Source organism: Panthera uncia (genome assembly GCF_023721935.1).
Source record: "Panthera uncia isolate 11264 chromosome A1 unlocalized genomic scaffold, Puncia_PCG_1.0 HiC_scaffold_16, whole genome shotgun sequence".
NCBI lineage: Eukaryota > Metazoa > Chordata > Mammalia > Carnivora > Felidae > Panthera > Panthera uncia.
Window position 1 is genome coordinate 3,535,029 of NW_026057576.1, and position 17,435 is coordinate 3,552,463.

Sequence of the window (17,435 nt, forward strand, 5' to 3'; positions counted from 1 at the left end):
TTTCAAGGCCCCCTATGATCATCTCATTCCCTGGTTTTTCATTTTAAGTTTTTTCCATGGAATTCTTATTAGTTTCCAACCTGATGGTCACCTCAGGCAGTGTGATGTTACACAACTGTCACATCTTGGGGATAGGGCTGTGCACACAGAGTAAGCTCAGAGTACGATCAAATAAAGATAAGCCCTGTGATCTGAACTTTTCAGTGAGTGGCTGGGGCAAGGCTTTCTAAGGAGCTCCAACCCTTTCTTCCCCTCCAGTTTCTGTTAAGCTACTCATTTTTACAGCTACTTTAGTTGTAAGGTTGTGTTGGCAGGGATACCACAGAAAAGGGGAGGCAGGGCAGCAATAAGGCAGGAAGTGAAAATCCCACAAAGCTCACAGTTCTTACAGAGCTTCAGCCACTCGTCTTAATTTAATGATCTTTGGACTGCTGCAACTCTTTCATTAATTTCCAGAGTCCTGAAAAAGTTGATGTTGGCGATTTTTGCCAGTGCTCTCATTGTTTTTATGGACAGCTTTCCAAAGCAAATTAAAAGATTCATTTATTTTTCTGTTAAATATTTACAGAAATCTAACTTGTGATAGACCTACTGGTAGTGAGCAAGATAGATTAACTGCCCCAGGGTGGAAGACAAAAAATTTAACAAGTAAACATAAAATACAATGCCATGAACACAAGTCATGCTTGGCCCATATATCTTGTTTATGGAACTAATAACAAAAATATGACAAAGCACGGAAGTTAGAGTCAGATACACCTAAACCAGTGGACATTGATTTGAAACAAAAGCATGAAGTGTTCCCAAATCCTAAAGATGAATTTCTAGAACCCTAGCCAAGATGGATGCACATCGAAGAGTATTTTGACAGAAATTTTTCAAAATGGAAAACAAAGAATCACTAACTTGAAGAACTGGTTTCTATGACTAGATAACGAAATTTAAGGTAAAAGGAACCAAACATTACTTTATGCCTTCTTATGTGCCAATCTTCAAAAAAAAAAAAAAAATCTGGGCATTCACTAATACTGTTTTCTCTGCTTTGACTACATATAATCTAGATCTCACTACATCATAATACCACCCCCTCAAGAAACTCCTTGAGAATAGGGACAGCCTGGGTGGTTTAGTCAGTTGAGCATCCAACTCTTGATTTCGACTCAGGTCATGATCCCAATGTTATGGGATTAAGCCCCATGTTGGGCTCCATGCTGGGTATGGAGCCTGCTTAAGATTCTCTCTCTCTCTCTCTCTCTCTCCCTCTCCCTGTCTCCTCCACTCATGAACTCTCTCTCTCTGAAATTGAAAGAAAGAAAGAAAGAAAGAAAGAAAGAAAGAAAGAAAGAAAGAAGAAACTCCTTGAGAATAAGTTTCTTTAAGAAAAGATTAGGGGCACCTGGGTGGCTCAGTCAAACATCTGACTCTTGGTTTTGGCTCAGGTCATGATCTAATGGTTCATGAGTTTGAGCCCTGCATACGGCTCTGTGCTAACATTATGGAATCTGCTTGGGATTCTCTCTCTCCCTCTCTCTCTGCACCTCCCCTGCTCATTCTCTCACTCTCTCTCTCAAAATGAATAAATAAACAAAAATTTTTTAAAAAATAGGGGTGCCTGGGTGGCTCAGTTGAGCATCTGACTTCGGCTCAGGTCAGGATCTCGCTGTTCGAGAGTTCGAGCCCTGCATCAGGCTCTGTGTTGACAGCTCAGAGCCTGGAGCCTACTTCGATTCTGCGTCTCCTTTTTTTTCCGCCCCGCCCACGCTCACACTCTGTCTGTCTCCCTCAAAAATAACTAAACATTAAAAAAATGTTTTTAATTTAAAAAATAAAAGAAGCCTCCCTGAATTAATATCATTTGCTCCTACAAATTTCAAGATATTTTATATATATATCATTTGTCTATGATCAATATTATTTTGATGTTTAAAAATTTATTTACTTTTTAATGTTTAGTTATTTTTGACAGACAGAGCATAAGTGGGGGAGGGGCCGAGAGAGAGGGAGACACAGAATCTGAAACAGGCTCCAGGCTCTGAGCTGTCAGCACAAAGCCCCACGTGGGGCTCAAGCCCATGAACCCTGAGATCATGACCTGAGCTGGACTCAAGAGTCGAATGCTTCACTGACTGAGCCACCCACGCACCCCAAAAGCTTATTTTTAAAGCATATCTTTCAAAATATTTGTCACTCTGAACAACAACAACAAAATGAACCTAATGGTTTGGTTTCACTCTCACATTAATAAAAATTATTAGCATGTTGTTCAGCTATTTCCACAAGAAGAGGTACTACAATGACCATTTCCTGAGTTTCTTGGGGTCGAACACTGTCCTCGTGTTTTCCCATTTGTAATCTCACATAAGTTAGCAAACTGCCAAGTTGGGTGTTACTTTCCAAATTTTATAAGTGAGAAAGTTGAGGCCCAGAGGGGCTCAGAGAATTTGCACAACTTTGCAGAGACTCAAAGCTCTAAACTCTTAGCGTTTTAGTTCCTGCTCTGTACCATGCTAACGCGATGAGCTGATCAAGCCTTCGATTTTATAGGCCACTCCCAAGTCATTTGTCTGGCCTGTCCCTTCTTCTCTTCCAGAAGTCTGCGCTGCAGGGCCTAGAACGTTGTGGTTTCACCATCTAATGCTCCCATCACCGTAATTTACTTATACATTTCTAACAGCACGTGGTGTGGTGTTCTTTTTGTCTCTGAACTTATCCCCAGTCAAAGCTGGAAACTCTTTGGTCATTTTATTATGTCATTTATTTTTATTTTTTAACTTGTTTAAAGTTTATTTATTTATTTTGAGAGAGAGAGTGTGGTGGGGGGGCAGGAGAGAGGCCGAGGGGGAGAGGGAGAGAGAGAGAATCCCAAGCAGGCTCCCACCAGCAGCATGGAACTGGAGGGGGGGCTCACACTCACCATCTGTCAAATCATGATCTGACTCAAAGCCGAGAGTCAGAGGCTTAACCAACTGAGCCACCCAGGTGCCCATGTCATTTATTTAAAATCCTCTAGAATGCCTAATTTTTCAGAAACATTTTATAGATTAAATTTATTATTTCATGACGTTATTAAATACTCTAATTCTCATTCAGAAATCATCTAGCTTCCCTCTCTAAAGGTAACGTTATTCAAATAAACAATGACTAAAATTTTTCTGTCATAAACAAGGAAAAAGGTTTATACGTTTTAACCCAAGTGTGAATAGGGAGTAGAAATATGAATGCTTAAGTGAACGGCCAATTACATTCTTTACCTCTCTCAAGGGATTTACTAAATGAGAGAGGTCATCCAAAGAAATGAAACCAATACAAGGCAAATCACAAATACAAACAAGGTAACATGATCAGTTGAAGAAGTTGCATTGGTTGTTTTCAGACCCATAGATGCTTTTTTGAATCATTTGTCAAAATTGTTTTTAGTTATAGATACCAGCTCTCTTAGGACGTTTAAAAGCTTTAATTCATTACACAAATTGTAAGACAAGGTGTCTGTTAAATGTAAAATAAGGTCTTCTATATTTACAACCCACAAGGCAATGTAACTAAACACACAAAAAGACTTCCTACGATCTTCAAAATGTTCAAATATCCATCACTTGCTCCCTTGAAGAGGAAAAGGTTTCCCAGTTATTCAGGGCAATTACTTTTTATTTATCATTATTATTGGATACTAACTAAAACTATTTATTTGAATTCAGCGTCATTGTTAAACATCTACTTTGTTCTTGCCACTGGTTAGTTCTATAATATATACTCTGCTGTAAAACAACTCATTTTTAGTTTGTATTTGCTAATCCATTAGGAATTCATTAACCTTTTCCAACATCTGTTTCCTGTTAATAAATGATGTTCACACCATGTAGGATTTATTTATTCACTGACAATAATTCAAACACTGAAGAAAAATGGAACCTTAGGCTGAATGTTAAAAATGAATCTCATTTGTTGTCTGAAGGTATGCTCTGTTATGATTATTTCCACTTCAATAAAATTATTGGTTAATTAACAACTTACAAGGTCAAGTATAATCCTGAAGATACAGAAAAAAATGTTTTTAATTGGTAAGTTTTATGGTTGTAATACTTTAGTTCTTAAAAAAAAGTAATTTAGTAGTACTCTGAATTTTCCAGGTCAGTTGGTATGTTATTCTGTACCAAGTTCCATATGCTTAATGTAGGGTATTGAAGTTATGTACCACTACGGTAGTTGAACTACAACTTGGTTAGACACCAAGGGTTGGGTATACATCAACCATCTAAGAGGCTGGAAATAAGGAGTCATCGGAAAATGAAAAATGCAGGGACTGAGGTTAAGTGTTAGGAAAAGAGAGAGATGTCATTGGCTGAGTAGGGGGGTGAGTAAAACATTGCCTTTCATCCCCTAACCAAGTCCCAGGAAAGAGTGGTTGAAGTTCAGTGAAATATTAGTAAAATCTACAGTGTTCCTTTTGGGAAGAAAATATAGTTTACTAAGATAAGGGACAGCAATACAAGTGGACCAATCCACATGTATATTTCTTTGCCTTCCTTTAAATGCCCCAAGAATCATTCCATTTCTTATTAGAGCAGAGATGAAAATCAGCACTTGGGAGTGCTGGAAATTTAGTACATATTTTCTGAAATCGATGCTCAATAAACTGTGCCAACTTTAAGGTATTTACCTCATATGAGAAAAATATCAAAAAGTTTATCTCCTGTGGTTGAAAACTACCATAGATTTTTCGGGAGTTTTTTTGTAGCAATTATCCAAAGATTATCTCATTGTGTGTGTGTGGGGGGGGGGGATAGATTTATATTTACAAATGCAATTTCCATCCATCTGTACATGGTCCTTTATTCTTTCTTTTTTCTATGTAAATGGCTACTATGTGCCTGCTGCTGAAAATACAGAGACGGATAAAATATTATCTTTTCCCTCTTGGAAACCTACTCTCAAACCTCTGTGGAAAAGAGCAATCTGGATGAGAAAAAAACATTTTTTTCAAAATTGTGTATTTTCTTCCTTATTAGTAAAGTACCAGTGGAATTGTTATTAATACACTGATAACTTGATGTTCAGCTAGGACAAATCTTTGATACCTGATAGTAAGCTTATGTGTGTTTTTCTGCAGTATTTTCCATTGTGTATGATATTTTTCCATAGCATATATTGTATCATATTACATATATATTTTATATACTGATAATTATAATAACAATTAACATTTAATGTCTGTTTAGTGTACCTAATAGATTATAATCTTTGTAAGGACAAAAAGTGTGACCCTAATTTGTTTTTATTGTGATGATATTTATATAACATAACATTTACCATCTTGATTTATGATTTTTAAGTGTTCAATTCAGCGACACGAAGTACATTCACAATGTTGTGCAACAATCCCCACTATCCAGTTCCATTCTTTGCACATCCCAAAGAGAAACTCCACAACTACTACAAATCACCTTTAATTTATCCTTTACCCCACCCTCTAGTAACCCCTATTCTGCTTTTCTGTCTCTATGAATGTATTTGTTCTAGATGCCCCGTGTTACCGGAACCATGCGATATTCGCCCTTTTGTGACTATGTTTACTTCACTCAGCATGTTTTCAAGGTTCATCCTTGTTATAGCATGCATCAAAATTGAATTACTTTTAAAGGCTGAATTATATTCTTTTGTTTGTATAAACCCCATTTGGTTTATCCGTTCATCTATTGATGAACACGTGGATTGTTTCCACCTTTGGCTCTTACGAATAATGCAGCTACGAACAGGGGTATACAAGTGTCTGTTCATGTTCCTGCTTTCAGTGCCTTTGGACGTATATCTAGGAATGGAATTTCCGGATCATACATTAATTTCTATGCTTAACTCTGTTGAGGAACCACCAAACTGTTTATCATGGTGGCTGTACTATTTTACATTCCCATAAGCAGTGTGGAGTTCCAGTGTCTCCACATCCTCACCAACTCTTGTCGTTTTCCATTTTTCGTTCAGTAAGAGCCATTCTAAGGGGTGTGAAATGGTATCTCGTTGTGGTTTTGATTTGTTTTCCCTAATTACCAGTGACGCTATGAACCTTTGAATGTGCTTATTGGACATTTTTGTATCTTATTTGGAGAAATATCTATTCAAGGTGTTGGGCCAATTTGATTAAGTCGCTTTCTTGTTGTTGAGTTGCAGGCGTTGTTACATTTTCTGGATAATAATCTCTTATTAGGTACGTGGTTTGCAGGGGTGTCTGGGTGGCTGCCTGTGTGGCTCGGCAGATTAAGCATCCTACTATTGATTTCAGCTCAGGTCATGATCTCACAATCATGAGACTGAGTCCTGCGTTGAGCCCCGCGTTGGGCTCCACTTAGGATTCTCTCTCTCTCTCTCTGTCTCTCTCCCTCTGCCCCTCCCCCAACCTCCCTTTCTGAAAAAGAAAGGCGGGGGGGGGGGAGATATATGGTTTGCAAATATTTTCTGCCTTTCTTAGGTTGTCTTTTCACTCTCCCAATAGTGTCCTTTGGCTTATAACAGTTTGTAATGTTGATGAAGTCCAACCTATCTATTTTTCCTTTTGTTAACTGTGCTTTTATTGTCACATGAGAGTCATCATTGCCAATTGCAGTGTCATAAACATTTTTCCTCTCTGTGGTTTTGTAAGAATTTTATAGTTTTAGCCTTTACCTCTATGTCTTTGATCTATCTTGAGGTGATTTTTGTATAAGGTGTAAGGTAAAAGTCCCACTTCATTATTGCACATGTGGATATCTAGTTTTCACAACACTATTCATTAAAAAGACTGTCTTTTCACCAAAGAGGTGACATACCCATACTCTGAAAACTAGAAAACATTGATGAAAGAAATTAAAGATGACACAAACAAATGGAAAGATATCCCATGCACATGGATTGAAAGAGCCAATATTGTTAAAATATCTATACCATCCAAAGCGATTTACAGATTTAATGTAATCCCTATGAAAATACCAACAGCATTTTTCACAGAACTGGAACAAATAATCCTAACATTTGCCTCCAATAGACAGAAGACTCCAAAGAGCCAAAACAGTCTTAAAAAAGAAGAACTTTGTTCTTCTAGCTTTGCTAGAAGCATTACAGTCCCAGATTTCAAATATACTATAAAGCTGTGGTAATGAAAACAGTATAGTGCTAGAACAAAAGTAGACACAGAGAACAGAGAACTCAGAAATGAACTCACCATTACATGCTCAACTAATCTTCGACAAAGAAGACAAAAATACACAGTGGAAGAAAGACAGTCTCTTCAACAAATGGTGTGGGGAAAACTGGACAGCTACATGCAAAAGAATTAAACTGGACCCCTTGCTTACACTACACAAAAAATAAACTCAAAATTAATTAATTAAAGACCTAAATGTAAGACCTGAAGCCATAAAAATTCTAAAAGAGAGCACAGGCAGTAATTTTTCTGATGATGGTTGTAGCAACATTTTTCTAGACATGTCTCCCGAGGCAAAGGAAACCAAAGCAAAAATAAACTATTGGGACAACATCAAAATAAAAAGCTTCTGCACGGCAAAAGAAACTATCAACAAAACAAAAATACACTCTACTGAATAGAAGAAGATATTTGCAAATGATATATCCAATAAAGGGTTAGTGTCCAAAATTTATAAGAAAACTACACAACTCAACACCAAAAAAGCCCCCAAATAATCCAACTTAAAAATGGACAAAAGACAGACATTTCTCCAAAGAAGACAGACAGACGGCCGACAGATACGTGAAAAGATGCTTAACGTCACTCATCATCAGGGAAACGCACATCAAAACCACAATGAGATATCACCTCACACCTGTCAGAATGGCTAAAATCAAAAACACAAGAAACCACAAGTATTGGCAAGGATGCGGACAAGAAGGGACCCTCAGGCACTGTTGGTGAGAACGCACACTGGTGCAGTCACTGTGGAAAACAGTACGGAGGTTCCTCGAAAACTTACAAACAGAACTACCATAGGATGCAGTAATCGCACTACTGGGTATTGACCCAAAAAATAAAGAAACACTGATTGGAAGGGATATGTGCACCCCTGTGCTTAGTGCAGCATTATTTACAATAGCCAAATTACGGAAACAGTGCTAGTGTCCATCAACAGGTGAATGGGTAAAGAAGACGTGACGCATATATACAATGGAATGTTATGCAGCCATAAAAGAGAATGAAATCTTGCCATTTGCAGCAACACGGACAGAGCTAGAGAGTAATGCTAAGTGAAGTAAGTCAACCAGAGAAAGACAAATACCATATGATCACACTCATGTGTGGACTTAAAGAAAGAAAAAAAAAAAAGACAAACCAAAAAACAGACTCTTAATTATAGAGAACAAACTGATGGCTACTAGAGGGGTGATGAGCTGGTGGGGGGGGGGGACAGGGAATAGGTGGAGGAGATGAGGAGGAGACTTTTCATGCTGAGCACTGGGTAATGGATGGAATTGTTGAACCACTATGTTGTATACCTGAAACTAACATAACACTGTATGTTAACTATACTGAAACTAACATTTTCTAAAAAAAAAAAAAAAGAAGTCAGTCTCATTAACTTTGGGAAACAGACAAGTGTCAAAATGCCTTCATAAAGCATAACAACGTACAACTGGATTTCACAATGGAAAGTGATCTATTTCTTACAAACAAAAAGAAAGAAAGACTGTCTTTTCCTCATTGAAGGATCACGGCACCCTTATTGAAAATCAATTGACCAAGTAAGTGCGGGTTTATTTCCGGGCTTTCTCTTCTTATATTTCAGTTCTTGTGACAGGTATCCTAGCTGTGAATACTATAGCTTTGTAGTAAGCTTGAAATCAGAAAGTGTGACCCCTCCAATTGTGCTCTTGTCAAGATTGTTTTGGCTATTCTGGGTCTTTTGAGATTCCATAAGAAACTTATGATGGCTTTTTCTATTTCTGTAAAATAAAAAATTATTACAATTTTGGTAGGGATTGCTTTAAAATTGGAGATCACTTTGGACAATAATGTCAGCTTAACAATATTAAATCTTCCAGCCTTGAATTCATGATATATTTCCACTTATTATATATTTTTAAACAGGAATCTCTAAACAGAAATATTTTGTAGTTTTCATTACACAACTCTTTTGCTTCTTTGGTTAAATCTATTATTAAGCATTTTCTTCTTTAGGATGCTATTGTAAATGGACTATTTTTTAGATTTCTTTTCAGATTGTTCATTGTTAGTGTTTAGAAATGCTGCTGATTTTGTGTGTTAACTTTATGGCCTCTGATTTGAATCATTATATTCCAAGGATGTATAACAATAAGCAGGTAATGTGTATCTACTGAATAAAGTCATTAAGAACATAGAACATTTTCTTATTCTTTTAAAATAATTTATAGGGATCAGTCTGAGCAGATGCTAAAATATATTACTGCATACCAATATCATGCTCAATTAAACTTTTTAATAATGCATGTAAGGACAATAAAATGCCACACTTGAAACATCATTTCCAGCTTGTTACTATTGGTGCATAGAAATGCTATTGAATTTTACTTCATAACCTCTCATATCTTTAGTAATCTCTCAAAATATAGTAAGATTGTTTGAGCTTATTTTGTTTGATTATTCTGCATCTACAGTTAATAAATACAAAAATTATAACATTTGTTCTTATTTTTCCAACGTTATTCCTCTCTACCTCTTCACATCGTATTCCGTTAACAAAACAGTGAAAGCACGTAAAATAATAATGGTAATAGTGCCGATACTATTTTGCTTCAATTTGGGGGGGAAAAAGTGTGTCTTTGGATGAAACTGGCTTTTGGAAACGTTTGGTAATTAGTGAACGTCAGGGCTTGACTTTGCTACAGGGGGGAGAGGTGGTATTTTGTTCTTCCGTCAGGAGATACACAGTATGTTTTGGTCCGTTTTTTTGTGGCAAATACTGACGATCAGCGACAGCGTTTTACAGCGAATAACTCTGAGACAGAGCTTTGACTCTACAAAAGCTTGCGAAGATGTATATTTAGATTATTTCATAAGCTAACAGAAATCCAACGTGGTAATAAAGAAGATTCAAAGTACATAACAGAGAAAGTTTTTTCTATATGAATGACACTTAGAAAATTAAAACCAAAAGAGTCCCATAGAAATGAGCAAAGAACGTCAAAGGAGTCACAAAACTGAAAAAAAAAAAAGGTAAATTAATACATGAAAGGTGTTCATTGTCAACAGAAACCAAAATGATCAAATTAAAAGCACAAAGCGATGCGATTTTTCACACATCGAATTGCCAAAGAGATCTCCAGGTCGTCCTCTGCTGACAATAGTGCCTAAAATATATCTTTTTTATTGGCACTTTGGCTTTAAGTAGCAAAAGTTTCAAGAAATATAAGCTCTTGACCTCTATTTCTTATTTGAAGAACTTTCCCAGGGTAAAAATTCAGAGATACCTAATAAAAAAAGACACAAGCGCAAAGAAAATTCATATCCGCTTTATTCAAGTAGAGCAAATTAAGACCAACCTGAATCTCCCGGACTAGAGGATTCTGTTTAAATACACGACCCTGTGTCATATGATAAGCTATTATCCCAATCATGTATGAAAGAATATCCAACAAAGTAGGATAAGTATATGATAGAAAATTAAACTGTACAAGTCCCAATGGGTAACAGACAGTAAATAATCATTCCAACTGTTAATTTAAACGCATAGCCTCACAAACACAAGCACACACACATATCTCCACCAGTAAACATCTGGAATGATACCTACTAAAGAAGTATGTCTCAGGCTATGTGTGAGTGGTCCAGCGTAAGGCAGACTTTTTTTTCCCCATTTTATACCATTTCATAGGTTCAAATTTTCTAAAATGAACACCTATTTCTTTCATAATGACACACGAAAAAATGTGATTTTTGAAGACTAGACATTTGCCAGGAAGGAAAAAAAAGAACTGAGAGCATTCTAAACAGAAATCCAAGTGCAGAACCAAGTTTAGAAGCAGCAAAGGGCATGAGGCTTTCTTCAGAGTGTTCTCAGAATGGCAACCTTGAAACCCTAACTGCTATCCAAGAATCTGGAGGCTTTTACTGGGTCTATGATCTGTAAGGACCCAAGCCCTCTGGTCAACAGAGAAGATACTAGCTGTGAGTAATGAGTGTGTTTTGTAGAATTTAAGGACTGGACTGGGTTGTAATTCGATTCTCGCCCATTGCTTATCTCTTCCCTAAAGAAAATGGCCCCTGAGTAATCAATGCTTTTCAAAGTTTTCTTCTGTCCTAGAATTCCCAGTTTCCAGCTAGAAATGTTCAAAAGCGTTTCCTTCTCACCACTGTATCACAAGGGAAATTTTAATAGCCTCTGAAGATTGACGAAGAGCACAATTCGATTTGTTAAGGCCAAATAAAGAATGATTTCCATTAATTATAGATTGGTAAAAAAAATTAAAAATATTGTGATTGTTGCTTATACGCATCCGGGCATTGGTATATAGTGTGTCCCATATGCAGTCTCATCAGGGATTATATGAAATATAGGAACTGCATGATGATCATGGCGCTTTGATTCTCAAGATTTATTTCATTGTCCTTGCAGAGTGCGGAAATTAAAGTGCCATAAATTGCAGTGATTACCACAGATTGAGTTGACATCACAGAAGTCATAAAAATGGACTCTCTGCCCTGGCATACCACTAGTCACTGTTCATTAATAAAGAAAGATCTAGATTAAAACCAATAGCATTCTTGGTGTGAGCATTGGGAAGAGGAAATAGTGAACAGCATTAAACTGCATCCATAATTTTGTAATTCTGGATATGTCCAATAATAACACCCTACCCTAGGGGCGCCTGGGTGGCTCAGTCGGTTAAGCTTCTGACTCTTGGTTTCAACTCTGCTCATGATCTCACGGTTTGTGAGTTCCTGCCCCTCATCAGGCTCTGTGCTGACAGTGGGGAGCCTGCTTGGGATTCTCTCTTTCCCTCTCTGCCCCTACCCCCGCTCAAAATAAATAAACTTAAAAAAAAATCCTGCCCTATAAAGCAAAACTCAGTTACGATGGAAAGCTCCCTATATGTAGCGTTTAGAACATAGTAGTAGCTGGCACATAGTAACTGCCATCCAGAGAAGAAATCTAGTTGTGTGTCCTACAACAATTCGTATTTCTGGTTTTCTGTCTCCCTGCAGGACCAAGGTGCCATTTTGATTAAGTCATCAGATATGCTAATTATACCACAAAAATAACCATCCGAAAGTACTGTATAGGGATCTATTGATCTTGACATTCTGTCATCCTCCAAGTATTATTTAGCTAATTAGGGCAAAAAGCAAATAGGAAAATAATGCCAGTTTTCCAATGTACAATGTACAAAGTACAAATACTTGTAAGCATTATAATTGTTTTATACATGATTTTTTATGAAATTTCAACAAATGATTTCAGTAATATAGTCATTAGAAGGCATCTTATGCCAGGATTAGGTGAAGAATGAGGAAAAGTAAGCAGGTATAACCTCAGAGTGAGCCTTTTTAGGTCAAGAATGAATTGTTTGAACTCCAGACTCGAGTCAACTCTAGGTTAGAGTGAAAAGAGGTCAATGACCTTTCCCCCTTGAGGATCGAGTCAACTTAAGCATCTTCACTCCTTAGTCTGGATCCAGGCTTCCCTGTTCTGTGTTCCATATTTCCAGGTAACTTTGCTGAAAATGTGGATTGACTGTCTTCAGGTCAACATTAGGAGAGCTGGGACTTGTCAACTTAATAATGAGAATTTTCTTAGGTAACACTAAATGTGTCACAATTCTACTGATATTTAAAAATTACTCACGGATTTCCACGGAAAGAAAGTTCATCTAATTAAGTAATTAAATTATTAATTTCAAAATAATTTAACCTATGAACAAATGCAAAGATATCCATTATCAAGATATCATCCTTCCCACTAGTGTTCAAGTATTTTCAACCCTGGCTGAATCTCATCTTAATTCCATCTCTCTGGCATGAGGAAGATAAGATTTTCTATAATATTTTTCTATGAGTCAAAAATCTTTCTGAAAAGTGTTCGTTGCTCAAGTGTAATTCTTCAGAATTGGTTAATGGTAAAATTTCTTACAAGTGGCTTTGAGCCACTAACTGAAAAATACCAAAGGTCATGTCTGATCCCCTATCCCATGCAACCTTCTTACCAAGATGGGGCGGGGGGGGTGGAGAAGAAAAGGAAAGAAAAGGAAAAAATTACATGTATTGGCATGGTAGACACTTTCTTAGATGCTTTATTTGTGGAACAAGCATACTGTCCTTTTCAGGACTTTTAATAGTCCACTTCAGCCTCAAATGTGACCCTGATCTCATACCAAAGTCGACTATGTTCCTACCAGGAACTGAGGGCCCAACTGTGGTTAAAAAAAAAAAAAAGATACTTCTATTTTCATCTTGCTTCCCCATTTTTTCCCTCCCCCGTCCATCTTCTGACCCCTTCAAAGTTAGGGTACTGAAATGGGTTTTGAAAAAAGAAAGGTGGGGGAAGGATAAAGATCTTACCCTTAGCTGCTGCTTCTTGTAGTTCTGACTCAGCAGACAGTGGCTGGCCACTGTGTCTTCTATGGCAGCTGTCCAAATGCTGGCTCTCCCAGGGAATGCATGGGTGGGTTCTTTGGAATCTCTGTGGGCAGAGGTCTCTGTGCTGTGCTCTTCTCTGACGTGGGTGGTATGCTATTTGGCTGATGCCTCGCGGTCAACCCTCAGAGTCTCTTACTCTTCGAGCAGGCAGCCTTACTAGACAGGGTCCTTCCAAGATGCCTACCTTCTAATGTCTAACTGACCCATAGAAAACATAGGTAGCTTTGCCTGGCAGACCAGAGGAAGTGAGGTTGGCCCAGATGCTGACTCCTCTTCCTTGTTCTGTGATTTGGGGCTGTTCCAACCAAAGTGCAGACTTCAAAATGTCCAGCATGGAAAGTAGCACATCAGCGTTTATACCTATGTTTCCAAATCCTGGGGACAAAGAGCACATGCTCACAAGAATTCTTTTGCCTTGTTCTGCTCACATGGCTGTGTCCGAATGGACCTACAGCTTAGTATGCCTGTGATTAAATAGCTTCTTTTAAAGATCTTCAATCTCTAGAAGGTGTTTGTTTGTTTGTTTGTTTGTTTGTTTGTTTTGGCTCTCTCTCTCTCTCTCTTGCCTTACAGGTAGGGGAGTGGCTACTCTTTTCACCGAAAGGGAAAGGAAGAGAAAGCCTTAGAACACCCTGCAATTTCTCTATTCCTGAAAATTCCCCTACACGTTGTCTTTCACATTTTCAAATCTTCTCTCTTAGAGGCTTTAGTCACCTGATGATGGTTGGATCATTTCTGCTGCATTTTAGAAATTCCCATTTGGACATATTAGCAACTCGTGTAGCCATTTATTGAGACAATAGGGAAGGTCCCATTTGATATTCTATCACCGATTCAATGTCTCATTTAACCCTGACAATAGTCTTTATTACTATTTTCATTTTATGGAGGAGAATATCAACATCCTTTGATGTAAATAAATGCTCCAAGGTCACAGTTAGTAGGTGTGCCCAGGATTTGGAATTTAGACGTATTTACCTAAGCAGCCTATCATGTGCCTTGTATGTCTGTGGTTCCAGAACTTCAGTGTATATCAGAATAACCTGAAGGGCTTCATAAAATGTAGACTGCTTGGCCTCTCAGTGGATGTGAGCAAAAACCCGGAAATTTGAATTTCTGTCAAGGTTTCGAGGTATGCGGATGCCGCTGATCTGGGGGTTGCACTTTAAGAAGTAATATTGCATCATCCGTGAAAAGGGGAAAGAAACATTACGTCAGATTGTGCCGCATACACAAAGCCATCCTTCTATACTTTTCACTTTGTATTTTGTTTGAAATTGACATAACATTTATTTCCCTAATAACCTTTCCAAATTCTTCGTTTTCTAATGGTTGGTTTCCATTATAGATTGACTAACACAACTGCTTTTCCTTTTTATATATACTTTTTAATTGTTCGAGTTCTCGCTCCCAGAACTTGTGTTTATAAACGCAGCAGTGCAAACGCTAGATCAAGTGGTGGGTCTCTTTTTAACTTTGCAAGGAAGCCTCATCCTGTTTTCCAAAGCAGCAACACCATTTTACGTTCCCGCGAACAAGATGCAAGGGTTCCAATTTCTCCAGACCCACTCCAACCCTTGTTGTTTTCTGTGTTCTCAAGAAACTGCGGTTCTTTAAACTACTTTTGGGCAAAGCTCCTTTCTTTATCTTTCTTCTCCGGGAAATGTTTGAAAACAAAGCAAAACAAGCCTTTCTGCACAAGGCTGGGCGTGGTTTTCCTTTGCTCTCCTTGGTCATTCACACTTTAGGGAATATTGGTTTTAAGACCTTTTCTGAATCAGGTTTGGACTCACGAGAACACTAAGGATAGAACAATAGCGTTGCATCAAGATAACAGGGAAAGTAGAGAGTCCAGGAAATGGGATTGGAGCCCCTCTTCATTTTTTAGAGTCTGACCAACTACCTCAGAGACAGGAGTGCTGGCCATGTTTCTGGTGTTACAGCCCAGATTGGATTTTATCATCCATAGTGATGACGAGTGAGTATTAGATTCTAGAAGGGAGGATGAATCTCTAAACTCACTGTTGTTTTGTTTTTCCGTTTGCTGTTACATTATTACAGCATTGAATGACATTTGACTCCTTTTCTTCTCTTAGAAGAAAAAAAGGACTTAGTTAATATACCTAAATAACTTCAAAAGCAGTAGTGAACCTTTGTGTTATCTTTTCACTGAGGAAAAAAGATAGAAAATGGCATCATGTTTTATATTATGCTTTTCAAATGCTGAATGTGGTCCAGTCTGCGCAATTACATACGGCTTATGACCATTTCCACTTAAACCATCAGGAGGATACTTGTTTGGGAAGACACTATTCAGTTTGTTTGATTTTTAATTGGCAGGTAACTTACAAGGCTGTTTTTTACTGCAAAAGGCATAATTGTATTGTTTAGAAACGGGAGTGTGAAGGAGCTGGTAAAAAAAGATTATAGTGAGATATTTTAGAAACTTCATGGTTTACAGACCCTGCTACGTATAATTATAAATGTAGCCAAGGGGAGGGAACTATGCATGCACTTCTAAACACAGACACATAAAGATGAGCGATGAACATTCCAGGCGCCTTGGACAATGGCTCTTCTCTTTGAGATGCTGCTGACTGGGACAATTTCGGCATTTCCGGGCTTTCCTTCTCTCCTTGGTAACAAAATCAAAGCTTTCCTTTTTAGTTGGCATTAATCAGATAGAAATAGCTTTGTAGATGCTCTTTGGTTTCCTACTTTCTCAGCTATTTTCTTCACGAAGCAAACACTTCAGCTTTAGGAAATACAACTGTTTCCAACCACAAGTTTCCAGAGGAATCTTCACTCTGGAGAAAAGTTGGGCTGTGCAACTTAATCATCATGGCGTCCGTCCTCCCCACTGTGTGCTTCTCAGGCGCGTGAGAGGCGGGTTATTTCTTGCTGGGGCTCATGTTTTGTGCTCTCTTGTGTTACACGTTCTTGCTCAACCCAGTGTGAAACCTGCATCCTAGCCAGCGGAATGTGAGTTTCATCTGCCTGTTAGTGCTTCCCAGAGCACAAAATCAGGAGCCAAATGACAGCACGGGGCAAGCCACCAAGGAAGAATAAAAAGAGAAAAATCAGCACATTAACGGCCAGGAAAGAAACCGTGTTGTATCTGAGTACAAAGATGACACCACATTCCAACATTAACCATAGAATTCCCTCCAAAAGGAATTTTCACCGTTCTGAACCTTTTTTTTACTGTCTTCCAAAATCTTAATTTCCAGCCTGGAAAACCATTTCATACATCGGGTAATTTGGGCCTGAAGGGTCGTGAAAAGAAAAGGCGGTGGAGGGAGAATTGAAACAAAGTTTAGGCCTCCTGGAAATATATCTTTCGCCCAGAAAGACTTTTATCATCAATTTGTTATACGTTAATTACTTTCTTTAGAAAAACTTCTGCAGAAGCCTTGATGAAGGCATAGCACAGCTTCAGGATTCTGTTTTAATCCTCCTACAGGTTAATTTTTTCTGTGTATTTGATAAGACGTCTCCTTTCCTCCTGTTAATTATATTCCTCATAATTGTTTATAAAAAAAAACAGGGAATTAATGTATTTGTTTTTTCCGTTTGGGTAAGAGTTATCAATTAAAAGGAAGGCACACATGAAGTGTAACAAAACAAATCAGTTTAAATGATAGCATGTTTTTTTTGCATCCGAATTTTAAATTGGCATTTCTTATTAATGAATTAGAGCATTTCGTAGTTAATGACGACCTAACTGAAAACGAGGTCACATTACAGCTTGTTTCATTTGGCCAGTTCTTTTTTTTTTTTTTATGTTTTTATTTATTTTGAGAGAGAGAGCACATGCATGAGCGAGGGAAGAACAGAGACA